The 13,989-nt window shown below is 47.2% G+C and overlaps 1 protein-coding gene across 2 annotated transcripts in view; it reads right to left on the reverse strand.

The window, feature by feature from the left end:
* KANK1 (KN motif and ankyrin repeat domains 1) overlaps window positions 1–13,989 on the reverse strand; it is a 152,428-nt gene that overhangs the window by 24,326 nt on the left and 114,113 nt on the right. The window lies entirely within an intron of this gene.

Below are 13,989 nucleotides of genomic sequence, written 5' to 3' on the forward strand. Positions count from 1 at the left end.
CTCTTACCATTAATTAATGAGGAAACTGTCAACAGAGATGTTAAATACAAAGCTCTGCAAATCTGAAAGGCAAAGTCATCTAAAAGAACAGCAGTTCTCTGCTCAGGAGCACATTCATTTGTGATTGTTCATGTAGCTTATTTTATATTCCTACACTGTGCAGAGTTGACATACTAAGAACTATGCAGGCAGACCCATTTCTAGTTCAGTCTAAAATATCTCAGTTGAAAGAGAAACTACCAGCTCGGATGTCAGGACAGTTCAGTTTCCTGCAGACACAGGAGACGTGTGTCACACCAAAGCAATCTAAATAAAACTGCACTGTATATGCCGAGCTTCTGGAGGCAGAATATTTATACCTATACTTGTTCTATAACTTGGTTCCCATCTTCCCCCCAGTACATTATAAGGATTTAGTCAGTACAGTCTTATGATTTCATACTCATTAATATAATGTCTTTCTCTATTTAAGTCCACCAATGCAAATCTGTTCAAAGTCTAACAGAACTTATGTTGGATCTTGCAATCACAACTTAATATATATATCATGCAAGCTCACTGCCTGTAAAAATGCCTGCCTCTCATTCTTACTCATTTTCCACCCTGTAAACGGGAAATTGTGTCCAGTGTTCTTACAAATATAGAAAAACAGATTACAAGGTTTCATAAGATGATTTCACAGTTTACTAAAAACTAGCAGTGGGAGGCACAAAAATATTTCCTTTTCCCACTCCTTTTCAGTACATGCTTGCATCATAACAGAGCAGCTTTCCAAAATATTTATAATCTATTGATACTTCCAAAAATAGGTGTGTATATGTGTGTGTAGTCTGTCCTTAAGATAGCTAGCATCCATTGTCCAGAAAATCAGTTACACAAGCATATATTTATATACAAAGCTGCCTAAAATCTGGAGTTGTTACACCATCCCTAAATAGCTTAATGCTGTCCACTTAAACAAAATTATTCTCAGTGCCAATAAACCCCTAAAGAAGAAGGGAGAGGTCCATCTTACGCTCACAAAGTCCTCAGTTCAACCCCTAGTAACTACAGCTAAGGTTGGAAGGGACTGTTGCCTGAGGTCCTATATGTAGTTTATTTTATATAGCAAGAAAAAGTATAACAAATGTAATGGAAGTCCAACAAGACATGAATAAATAAATCATTAAGAATAACAGAGGAGTTTACATGTGAGATGCAGATCATGCTACATGTACTACAGTAGTAATTAACACAGCCTTTGCCATCAGAATTGCTGTGAAATAAAAAAAAGGTTTAAAACCTTGGTTTCTTGCACAAGAAAAAATGTATTTCACCCTGTTGGGCATAATCTATTTGCCTCAATTGAAGAGATGGCAATTAAATTTCTAAAACTGATTAAAAAATACAACAAGAAAGAAAGATTACAGGAAAGTTGAAACTGCTTATGAAGTGGACAAGCCAAACTAATAGAGTCACTTCCATTTTAGGAAATGTCAGACTGAGTTGCCAACCACCCATTAGGTTACCGGCACAACCAGTAAAACTACGTTCTAACAAGTAATCAGTTTTTCTACCATACATGCCACACACCCATAACATCTTCCTCAGCCTTCTTGGTTCCTGCACCAGTCCCCCCCCCCCCTTGCATCCCATGAGACTATTTCTGGATTTTGGTGAGTCTTGAGAAACAAGGCCAGCAACTGCCTTCTAAAGTATCAGCACTTGTCTAAAGAAGTGTGCAATCACAAGCAACAAGGAAGTGAGTGACAATTGTGATGACAGAGTGCAAAGAAAAGAAAAAAAAGCCCCAGCCCAACTTCTACTTCTGGCATTCAAATCACACACACACACACGATGGCAGAGAAAGTGAGAGGTGCTGAAATGCCAGCAATTTAATTTGATCAAGATCAGTAATCAAGAAAAGTCATCCTTGACCAGACCAAAAGCCTTTCTAGGCCAAAATGCTGTTCATATGCAGTGGCCAAACAACAGCCTAGGAAGCTTGCCAGCAATGCAACTGCATATTCTATTCCATGTTCCCAGACATGATGAGCAGAAGCATTTTGACTTGGATATATGTGTGTGTGTGTGTGTGTGTGTCTGTGCCTTTAAGTCACCTGTCAACTGGTGGTGACCCCATGTAATTCATAGGATTTTTCCCAGATTGTGTGTGTATAATTTATTAATAATTTGTTTTTTATTTATTACCGCTATTCAAGATCATAGCGGTGAACAGCAAGTAAGCTATGCAAGTACATGTCTGTGCCTCTAAGTCACCTGTCAACTGGTGGTGACCCATGTATCAGAGGGTTTTCCAGATGTGTGCGTGTGTAATGTCTGTGCCTCTAAGTCACCTGTCAACTGGTGGTGACCCCATGTATTCAGAGGGTTTTCCCGATGTGTGCGTGTGTAATGTCTGTGCCTCTAAGTCACCTGTCAACTGGTGGTGACCCCATGTATTGCAGAGGTTTTCCCAGATGTGTGCGTGTGTAATGTCTGTGCTCTAAGTCACCTGTCAACTGGTGTGACCCATGTATTGCAGAGGGTTTCCCATTGGTGTGCGTGTGTAATGTCTGTGCCTCTAAGTCACCTGTCAACTGGTTGTGACCCCATGTATTTCAGAGGTTTTCCCAGATGTGTGCGTGTGTAATGTCTGTGCCTCTAAGTCACCTGTCAACTGGTGGTGACCCCATGTATTTCAGAGGGTTTTCCCAGATGTGTGCGTGTGTAATGTCGTGCTCTAAGTCACCTGTCAACTGGTGGTGACCCCATGTATTTCAGAGGGTTTTCCCAGATGTGTGCGTGTGTAATGTCTGTGCTCTAGTCACCTGTCAACTGGTGGTGACCCCATGTATTTCAGAGGTTTTCCCAGATGTGTGCTGTGTAATGTCTGTGCCTCTAAGTCACCTGTCAACTGGTGGGACCCCATGTATTTCAGAGGGTTTTCCCCAGATGTGTGCGTGTGTAATGTCTGTGCCTCTAAGTCCTGTCAACTGGTGGTGACCCATGTATTTCGGGGTTTTTCCCAGATGTGTGCGTGTGTAATGTCTGTGCCTCTAAGTCACCTGTAAACTGGTGGTTGACCCATGTATTTCAGAGGGTTTTCCCAGATGGTGCGTGTGTAATGTCTGTGCCTCTAAGTCACCTGTCAACTGGTGGTGACCCCATGTATTTCAGAGGGTTTTCCCAGATGTGTGCGTGTTGTAATGTCTGTGCCTCTAAGTCCACCTGTCACAACTGGTGGTGACCCCATGTATTTCAGAGGGTTTTCCCAGATGTGTGCGTGTGTAATGTCTGTGCCTCTAAGTCACCTGTCAAATGGTGGTTGACCCCAGGTATTCAGAGGGCTTTCCCAGATGTTGCGTTGGTAATGTCTGTCCTCTAAGCTCCCTGTCAACTGGTGGTGACCCCATGTATTTCAGGGTTTTCCAGATGTGTGGTGTGTAATGTCTGTGCCTCTAAGTCACCTGTCAACTGGTGGTGGACCCCATGTATTGCGAGGGTTTTCCCAGATGTGTGCGTGTGTAATGTCTGTGCCTCTAAGTCACCTGTCAACTGGTGGTGACCCCATGTATTGCAGAGGGTTTTTCCCAGAGTGTGCGTGTGTATGTCTGTGCCTCTAAGTCACCTGTCAACTGTGGTGACCCCATGTATTGCAGAGGGTTTTCCAGATGTGTGCGTGTGTATGTCCTGTGCCTCTAAGTCAACTGTCAACTGGTGGTGACCCCAGTTGCAGAGGGTTTTCCCAGATGTGTGCGTGTGTAATGTCTGTGCCTCTTAAGTCACCTGTAATGGTGGTGAGCCCCATGTATTGAGCAGGGTTTTCCCAGATGTGTGCGTGTGTAATGTCTGTGCATCTAAGTCACCTGTCAACTGGTGGTGACCCCATGTATTGCAGAGGGTTTCCCAGATGTGTGCGTGTGTAATGGTCTGTGCCTCTAAAGTCACCTGTCAACTGGTGGTGACCCCATGTATTGCAGAGGGTTTTCCCAGATGTGTGCGTGTGTAATGTCTGTGCCTCTAAGTCACCTGTCAACTTGTGGTGACCCCATGTATTGCAGAGGGTTTCCCAGTGTGTGCGTGTGTAATGTCTGTGCCTCTAAGTCACCTGTCAACTGGTGGTGAACCCCATGTATTGCAGAGGGTTTTCCCGATGTGTGCGTGTGTAATGTCTGTGCCTCTAAGTCACCTGTCAACTGGTGGTGGACCCCATGTATTGCAGAGGGTTTTCCCAGATGTGTGCGTGTGTATTTCCTGTGCCTCTAAGTCACCTGTCGACTGGTGGTGACCCCATGTATTGCAGAGGGTTGTCTCCCGTGTGCTGCTGTGTAATGTCTGTGCCTCTAAGTCACCTGTGCAACTGGTGGTGACCCATGTATTGCGAGGGTTTTCCCAGATGTGTGCGTGTGTAATGTCTGTGCCTCTAAGTCACCGTCAACTGGTGGTGAACCCCATGTATTGCAGAGGGTTTTCCCAGATGTGTGCGTGTGTAATGTCTGTGCCTCTAAGTCACCTGTCAACTGGGTGTGAACCCATGTATTGCAGAGGGTTTTTCCCAGATGTGGGCGGTGTTGTCTGTGCCTCTAAGTCACCTGTCAACTGGTGGGGACCCATGTATTGCAGAGGGTTTTCCCAGATGGGTGTGTGTATGTCTGTGCCTCTAAGTCACCTGTCAACTGGTGGTGACCCCGATTGCAGAGGGTTTTCCCAGATGTGTGCGTTGTGTAATGTCTGTGCCCTAAGTCACCTGTCATGTGGTGACCCCATGTATTGCAGGGTTTTCCCGATGTGTGCGGTTAACCTGTCGAACTGGTGTGACCCCATGTATGCAGAGGGTTTTCCAGATGTGTGCGTGTTATGTCTGTGCCTAAGCACTGTCAACTGGTGGTGACCCCATGTATTGCAGAGGGTTTTCCCGATTGTGCGTGGTGTAATGTCTGTGCCTCTTAAGTCACCTGTCAACTGGTGGTGACCCATGTATTGCAGAGGGTTTTCCCAGATGTGTGCGTGTGTAATGTCTGCCTCTAAGTCACCTGTCAACTGGTGGTGACCCCATGTATTCAGAGGGTTTTTCCCAGATGTGTGCTGTGTTGTAATGTCTGTGCCTCTAGTCACCTGTCCACTGGTGGTGACCCCATGTATTGCAGAGGGTTTTCCCGATGTGTGCGTGTGTAATGTCTGTGCCTCTAAGTCACCTGTCAACTGGTGGGTGACCCCATGTATTGCAGAGGGTTTTTCCCAGATGTGTGCGTTGTGTAATGTCTGTGCCTCTAGTCACCTGTCAACTGGTGGTGACCCCATGTTTTCGAGGGGTTTTCCCAGATGTGTGCGTGTGTAATGTCTGTGCCTCTAGTCACCTGCAACTGGTGGTGACCCCATGTATTTGCAGAGGGTTTTCCCGATGTGTGCGTTGTGTAATGTCTGTGCCTCTAAGTCACCTGGTCAACTGGTGGTGACCCATGTATTTGCAGGAGGGTTTTCCCAGATGTTGTGCGTTGTGTAATGTTGTGCCTCTAAGTCACCTGTCAACTGGTGGTGGACCCCGTTTTGCAGAGGGTTTTCCCAGATGTGTGGTGTGTTATGTCTGTGCCTCTAAGTCACCTGTCAACTGGTGGTGGACCCCATGTTTTGCAGAGGGTTTCCCAGATGTGTGCGTGTGTATGTTGTGCCTCTAAGTCACCTGTCAACTGGTGGTGACCCCATGTTTTGCAGAGGGTTTTCCCAGATGTGTGCGTGTGTATGTCTGTGCCTCTAAGTCACCTGTCAACTGGTGGTGACCCCTGTTTTGCAGGGTTTTCCCAGATGTGTGCGTGTTGTAAGTTCTGTGCCTCTAAGTCACCTGTCAACTGGTGGTGACCCCATGTATTTGCAGAGGGTTTTCCCAGATGTGTGCGTGTGTAATGTCTGTGCCTCTAAGTCACCTGTCAACTGTGGTGACCCATGTTTGCAGAGGGTTTTCCAGATGTGTGCTGTGTAATGTCTGTGCCTCTAAGTCACCTGTCAACTGGTGGTGACCCCATGTGTTTGCAGAGGGTTTTCCCAGATGTGTGCTTTGTGTTGTAATGTCTGTGCCTCTAGTCACCTGTCAACTGGTGTGACCCATGTATTGCAGGGGTTTTCCAGATGTGTGCGTTGTGTAATCTGTGCCTCTAAGTCACCTGTCAACTGGTGGTGACCCCATGTTTGCAGAGGGTTTTCCCAGATGTGTGGTGTGTAATGTCTGTGCCTCTAAGTCACCTGTCAACTGGTGGTGACCCCATGTATTGCAGGGTTTTCCCAGATGTGTGCGTTGTGTAATGTCTGTGCCTCTAAGCACCTGTCAACTGGTGGTGACCCCATGTATGCAGAGGGTTTTCCCAGTGTGTGCGTTGTGTAATGTTGTGCCTCTAAGTCACCTGTCAACTGGTGTGACCCCATTGTATTGCAGAGGGTTTTCCCAGATGTGTGGTTGTGTTGTAATGTCTGTGTGCCTCTAAGTCACCTGTCAACTGGGTGGTGACCCCATGTATTGCAGAGGGTTTTCCCAGATGTGTGCCGTGTGTATGTCTGTGCCTCTAAGTCACCTGTCAACTGGTGGTGACCCCAGTTTGCAGAGGGTTTTCCCGATGTGTGCGTTGTGTAATGTCTGTGCCTCTAAGTCACCTGTCAATGGTGGTGACCCCATGTATTGCAGAGGGTTTTCCCGATGTGTGCGTGTTGTATGTCTGTGCCTCTAAGTCACCTGTCAACTGGTGGTGACCCCATGTATTGCAGGGGTTTTTTCCCAGATGTGTCGTGTGTAATGTCTGTGCCTCTAAGTCACTGTCACATGTGGTGACCCCATGTATTGCAGAGGGTTTCCCAGATGTGTGCGTGTGTAATGTCTGTGCTCTAAGTCACCTGTCAATGGTGGTGAACCCCTGTATTGCGAGGGGTTTTTTCCCAGATGTGTGCGTGTGTAATGTCTGTGCCTCTAAGTCACCTGTCAACTGGTGGTGACCCATGTTTGCAGAGGGTTTTCCCAGATGTGTGCGTGTGTAATGTCTGTGGGGCCCTCTAAGTCACCTGTCACAACTGGTGGTGACCCCCATGTTGCAGAGGGTTTTCCCCGATGTGTGCGTGTGTAATGTCTGTGCCTCTAAGTCACCTGTTCAACTGTGGTGACCCCTGTATTGCAGAGGGTTTCCCAGATGTGTGCGTGTGTAATGTCTGTGCCTCTAAGTCACCTGTCAACTGGTGGTGACCCCATGTATTGCAGAGGGTTTTTCCCAGATGTGTGCTGTGTGTAATGTCTGTGCCTCTAAGTCACCTGTCAACTGGTGGTGACCCCATGTATTGCAGAGGGTTTTCCCAGATTGTGTGCGTGTTGTATGTCTGTGCCTCTAGTCACCTGTCAACTGGTGGTGACCCCACTGTATTGCCGAGGGTTTTCCAGATGTGTGCGTGTGTAATGTCTGTGCCTCTAAGTCACCTGTCAACTGGTGGGTGACCCTGTATTGCAGAGGGTTTCCCAGGATGTGTGCGTGTGTAATGTCTGTGCCTCTAAGTCACTGTCAACTGGTGGTGACCCCATGTATTGCAGAGGGTTTTCCCAGATGTGTGCGTGTGTAATGTTCTGTGCCTCTAAGTCAACCTGTCAACTGGTGGTGACCCCATGTATTGAGGAGGGTTTTCCCAGATGTGTGCGGTGTGTAATGTCTGTGCCTCTAAGTCACCTGTCAACTGGTGTGTGACCCCATGTATTGCAAGAGGTTTTCCCAGATGTGTGCGTGTGTCAATGTTGTGCCTCTAAGTCACCTGTCAACTGGGTGGTGACCCCATTGTATTGCGGAGTTTTCCCAGATGTGTGCGTGTTGTAATGTCTGTGCCTCTAAGTCCACCTGTCAACTGGTGGTGACCCCAGTATTGCAGGGGTTTTCCCAGCTGTGTGCGTGTGTAATGTCTGTGCCTCTCAGTCACCTGTCAACTGGTGGTGACCCCATGTATTGCAGAGGGTTTTCCCAGATGTGTGCGTGTGTAATGTCTGGCCTCTAAGTCACCTGTCCAACTGGTGGTGACCCCATGTATTGAGAGGGTTTTCCCAGATGTGGGTGTGTATGTCTGTGCCTCTAAGTCACTGTCAACTGGTGGGTGACCCCAGTATTGAGAGGGTTTTCCCAGATGTGTCGGTGTAATGTCTGTGCCCTAAGTCACCTGTCAACTGGTGGTGACCCCATGTATGCAGAGGTTTTCCCAGATGTGTGCGTGTGTAATGTCTGTGCCTCTAAGTCACCTGTCAACTGGTGGTGACCCCATGTATTGCCGAGGGTTTCCCAGATGTGTGCGTGTGTAATGTCTGTGCCTTAAGTCACCTGTCAAATGGTGGTACCCATGTATTGCGCGAGGGTTTTCCCAGATGTGTGCGTTGTGTAATGTCTGTGCCTCTAAGTAACCTGTCAACTGGTGGTGACCCCATGTTTGCAGAGGGTTTCTCCCGATGTGTGCGTGTGTAATGTCTGTTTGCCTCTAGTCACCTGTCAACTGGTGGTGACCCACTGTATTTGCAGAGGGTTTTCCCAGATGTGTGCGTTGTGTAATGTCTGTGCCTCTAAGTCACCTGCAACTGGTGGTGCACCCATGTATTGCAGAGGGTTTCCCACATGTTGCGTGTGAAAGTCTGTGCCTCTAAGTCACCTGTCAACTGGTGTGACCCCAGTATTGCAGAGGGTTTTCCAGATGTGTGCGTGCTGTAATGTCTGTGCCTCAAGTCACGTGTAACTGGTGGTGACCCCATGTATTGCAGAGGGTTTTCCCGATGTTGTGCGTGTGTATGCCATGTCTGTGCCTCTAAGTCACTGTCAACGGTGGTGACCCCATGTATTGCAGAGGGTTTTCCCCGATGTGTGCGTGTTGTATGCGTGTGCCTCTAGTCACCGTCACTGGTGGTGACCCCTGTATTGCGCGGCGTTTTCCCAGAGCTGTGTGCGTGTGTCGTGTGTAATGTCTGTGCCTCTAGTCACTGTTCCACTGGTGGCGACCCCATGTATTGCGCGGGTTTTTCCCCAGATGTTTGGCTTGCGTGTGTATGTCTGTGCCCTTCTAAGTCACCTGTCAACTGGTGGTGGACCCCCCGTATTGCAGCGGGTTTCCCCGATGTGTGCGGTGTTTGTAATGTCTTGTGCCTCCTAAGTCACCTGTCAACTGGTGGTGACCCCATGTATTGCAGGAGGGTTTTCCCAGATGTGTGCGTGTTGTATGTCTGTGCTCTACGTCACCTGCTCAACTGGTTGGTTGACGCCCCATGTATGCAGAGGGTTTCCCAGATGCGTGCGTTGTGTAGGTCTTGTGCCTCTAGTCCAGCCTGTGCAACTGTGGTGACCCCTTGTTTGCAGAGGGTTTTCGCCATGTGTCTGCGTGTGTTTCCGCCTTGTGTAATGTCTTGTGCCTCTAAGTCACCTGTCAACTGGTGGTGGACCCCCTGTCTCTTCAGAGGGTTTTCCCAGATTGTGTCGGTGGTAATGTCTGTGCCTCTACGTCACCTGTCACTGGTGGTGACCCCATGTTTCAGAGGGTTTTCCCACCGATGTGTGCTGTGTTTGTGTAATGCTGTGCCTCTAGTCACCTGTCAACTGGTGGTGTGACCCCATGTTATTCGAGGTGTTTTCCCAGATGTGTTGTGTTCGTGTGTAAGTCTGTGGCCTTTAGTCACCTGTCAACTGTGCGTGACCCCATGTATTTCAGAGCGGTTTTCCCGATGATGTGTGCGTGTGTAAGTCTGTGCCTTTAAGTCACCTGCACCTGGTGGTGACCCCCATGTATTTCAGAGGGTTTCCCAGATGTGGGCGTTTTTGTGTAATGTGTCTTGCTGCCTTCAAGTCACCTGTCAATCTGGTGGTGACCCCCATGTATTTCAGAGGGTTTTCCCAGCTGTGTGCGTGGTCATTGTCTGTGCCTTTAAGTCACCTGTTCAACTGGTGGTGACCCCATGTATTCAGAGGGTTTTCCCAGCTGGTGCGTTGGTAATGTCGCTGCCTTTAACGTCACCTGTCAACTGGTGGTGACCCCATGTATTTCAGAGGGTTTTCCCAGACGTGTGCGTTTTGTGGTCATGTCTGTGCCTTTAGTCACCTGTCACACTTGGTGGTGACCCCATGTATTTCGAGGTGTTTCCCCGATGTGTGCGTGTGCTAATGTCTGTGCCTTTAGTCACCTGTCAACTGGTGGTGGACCCCATGTATTTCAGAGGGTTTTCCCATGATGTGTGCGTGTTGTAATGTCCGTGCCTTTCCCAGTCACCTGTCAGAGGTGGTGGACCCCATGTATTTCAGAGGGTTTTCCCGATGTGTGCGTTTTTGGTCATGTCTGGCCTTTAAGTCACCTGTCAACTGGTTGGGACCCCATGTATTCGGGGTTTTCCCCGATGTGTGCGTGTGTAAGTTCTGTGGCCTTTAAGTCACCTGTCAACTGTGTGGTGACCCCATGTATTCAGAGGGTTTTCCCAGATGTGTGCGTGTGTAATGTCTGTGCCTTTAAGTCACCCGTCAACTGGTGGTGACCCCATGGTATTTCACGAGGGTTTCCCCAGATGTGTGCGTTGTGTCATGTCTGTGCCTTAAGTCCCCTGTCAACTGGTGGTGGGGACCCCATGTATTTCAGAGGGTTTTCCCAGATGTGTGCGTGGTAATGTTCTGGCCTTTAAGTCACCTGTCAACTGGTGGTGGCCCCATGTATTTCAGAGGGTTTTTTCCCCAGAGTGTGTGTGCGTGTGTAGTCTGTGCCTTTAAGTCACCTGTCAACTGGTGGTGACCCCATGTATTTCAGGGGTTTCCCAGATGTTGGTGCGTGGTACTGGTCTGCTGCCTTTAAGTCCCCTGTCACTGGTTGTGGACCCCATGTCTTTCCAGCAGTGTGTTTCCCAGATGTGTGGTGTTGTTTGTAATGTCTGTGCTCTAAGTCACCTGCAACTGGTGTGACCCCATGTTCTTCAGAGGGTTTTTCCTCATGTTGTGGCGTGTTGTAATGTCTGTGCCTTTAAGCACTCTGTCAACTGGTGGGACCCCCAGTATTTCGAGGGTTTCCCGCTGTGTGCGTGTGTAATGTCTGTGCCTTTAGTCACCTGTCAACCTGGTGGTGACCCCTGTATGTTCACGGAGGGTTTTTCCCAGATGTGTGGCGTGTGTAATGTCTGTGCCTTTAAGTCACCTGTCAACTGGTGGTGCCCCATGTATTTCCGCGGGTTTTCCCAGATGTGTGCGTGGTGTAAGTCTGTGCCTTTACGTCACCTGTCAACTGGTGGTGACCCCATGTATTCAGAGGGTTTCCCCAGATGTGTGCGTGTGTAACTGTCTGTGCCTTAAGTCACTCTGTCAACTGGTGGTTCGTGACCCCATGTATTCAGCGGGTTTTCCCAGGTGTGTGCGTGTGTAATGTCTGGGCCTTTAAGTCACCTGTCCACACTGGTGGTGACCCATTGTATTCAGGGGTTTCCCCAGGTGTGCGTGTGTAATGTTCGTTGCCTTTTTAAGTCACCTGTCAACTGGTGGTGACCCCATGTATTTCAGAGGGTCTTCCCAGATGTGCGTGTTGTCATGGTCCTGTGCCTTGTCGCACCTGTTCAACTGGTGGGACCCCATGTAATTCATAGGATTTCCCAGATTGTGCGTTTGTGAATGTCCGTGCCTTTACGTCACCTGTCAAACTTGGTGGTGACCCCATGTATTCATCGGACTTTCCCATGATGTGCGTGTGTGTTAATGTCTGTTGCCTTAAGTCACCTGGTCACACGGTGGTGCACCCCATGCCTTTCAGAGGGTTTTCCCGTTCCTTCCTTGCACTATAGGATACCTGGTGTTTGTTGGTGGTCTCCCATACAAGTAGTAACATGGGCTGAGCCTGCTTAGCTTCCAAGATGAGATGGGGATCTGGTACTTTTAGGGTATTTAGCACCCCTTACAGGGAGCTATATAGCCTTCCTGAGAAACCCTAAATTGATAGCTCCAGCCTTCAGAAAATTATCTAATATTTTTAGAAGTTGTCTAAATTGACAGTCATCACAATATCTTGTAGAAGCTGTGTGAAGAAGTATTTACTTTCTATATGTTGTTAATCTCCTACAATTTAGCTTTCTCCACCTATCCATATACCAGGTGTAATTTTATACATCTTTATCACATCCCTTCTCACTTCCTTTTTTTCTAAATGAAACAGCCTCAAACATTATATTTTTTCATAGGGGAGTTTCTCCACCTTTATAATTCTAGGTCTGGTGACCACAGATTTATATTGTACCTATATTGGCTGTCTTCTTTAAAAAAATAACTTTCTAATTATATCCAATATGAAATTTGCATTTTTACAGCAACCACAAACACTTGTAGGATATTACGATTTACCAGATTTGGATCATCTAAAGGCCCTGAAATTTCAAACCAAAATCTGAGATCTAAGACTGGCCTTTGGTGAAGGACAGGCCCAACTAATATAATTAAGTATGAAATATGAAGCATCAACAACAAACATGCCATTGAGATTTTAAAAAAAACAACTCCAAAAAGTCTAACAAATGAGATAAAATTTCTCTAAATTTTCCAAGCTCAACCCTAAACAGATAAACAAGCAATAAAATAAAATAAAATAAAATAAAAATAGCAGGGTATTTAACACCTCTGAAAACATTGCATTTAGGAATGCATGGGCAGAGTATTCCAACTAAATAATGTTTTCAATGTCATCTTTGGGGGGGGGGGGACATTTTTCTCTCACCTGTTTTTTACCCCTTCCAAGCATTTATTTTAATGCATAGGAGTTGCATTCCAAGAATCAGTGATTTGAGTGTTGGACTATGACTGGAGATCAGGATTTGAATCCCTACTTGGTGACCTTGGGCAAATCACATTCTCTCAGCCTCAAAGGAAGGCAAAGGCAAACCCTCTCTGAACAAATCTTGCCAAGAAAAACTCATGATAGTGTTCCTGTAAGTTGGAAGCAACTTGTAGTTAACATAACAAAGTTGCATTCCAACCAAAGAAACCTTTCCAATCAAAAGTATAAATTTCCATATCCCACTTTAAGATTTACAAAGAAAGGTTATCTCATTAACAGATGCCCCTTGCTGGACACACTAATCTTTCTTACAAATATTACAAACATTTTGGGGACATGATGACAACAGACCAATTGGACAAAGTGTGTCTATTCAGAAGCAAACATATTGTGTTTAATAATACTTAAAACTTTAATGCTGAGAATCCCACACATCTCAGTCATGGTTTCAAGATTCAAACGGGAGCAGAAAGAGAAGAAGAAAGAGAATGAGAGAAAGAGAATGATGAGGAAAGCAGGAGAAGACAAATGTAGCCTAGAGACTTGGTGAGCCAGCAAGGCATAGTAGTTTGAACATTAGACTATGACAGTGATGGCGAACCTATGGCACGTGTGCCAGAGGTGGCACTCAGAGCCCTTTCTGTGGGCACATGTGCCATCGCCCCAGCACAGAATTTGCCAGAGTTTGTTACTAGAAAGCTAGAGGGACATGACACTTTGCAATAAATAAGTGGGTTTTGGGTTGCAGTTTGGGCACTCGGCCCCTAAAAGGTTCAACATCACTGGACTATGACTTTGGGGACCAAGGTTTGATTCTTTGCTCAGCCATGAAACCCATTGGGTGACCTTGGGCAAGTCATATGCTCTCAGCCTCAAGGGAAGGCAATGGCAAATCTCCTCTGAACAAATCTTGCCAAGAAAATCCCATGATAGGGTTTTCATAAATTGGAAACAACTTGAAGGCACAGAACAACAACAGAGAAAGATGGTGAGAGAGAGGGGTGGACAAAGAAAGGTGACAGAAGACAAATCAAACTATGGCGGGTTACAGACCGCCTCTTTGAGGCAGTCTGCACCCGCCCCTTTCCCCGCCGGATTGGAGCCTGAGCTGTGAGAACGGCAGCCGCTGAGGCCCTGATCCGCCCCTTTTCAGGCTGCGGGGAAGCAGCAAAACGCCGCTTCCCTGCAGCCTGAAAAGGGGTGTCCTTGGGGCTTCAAGCCCCAAGG

This window comes from Sceloporus undulatus, chromosome 2 (genome assembly GCF_019175285.1).
Source record: "Sceloporus undulatus isolate JIND9_A2432 ecotype Alabama chromosome 2, SceUnd_v1.1, whole genome shotgun sequence".
NCBI classification, from domain to species: domain Eukaryota; kingdom Metazoa; phylum Chordata; class Lepidosauria; order Squamata; family Phrynosomatidae; genus Sceloporus; species Sceloporus undulatus.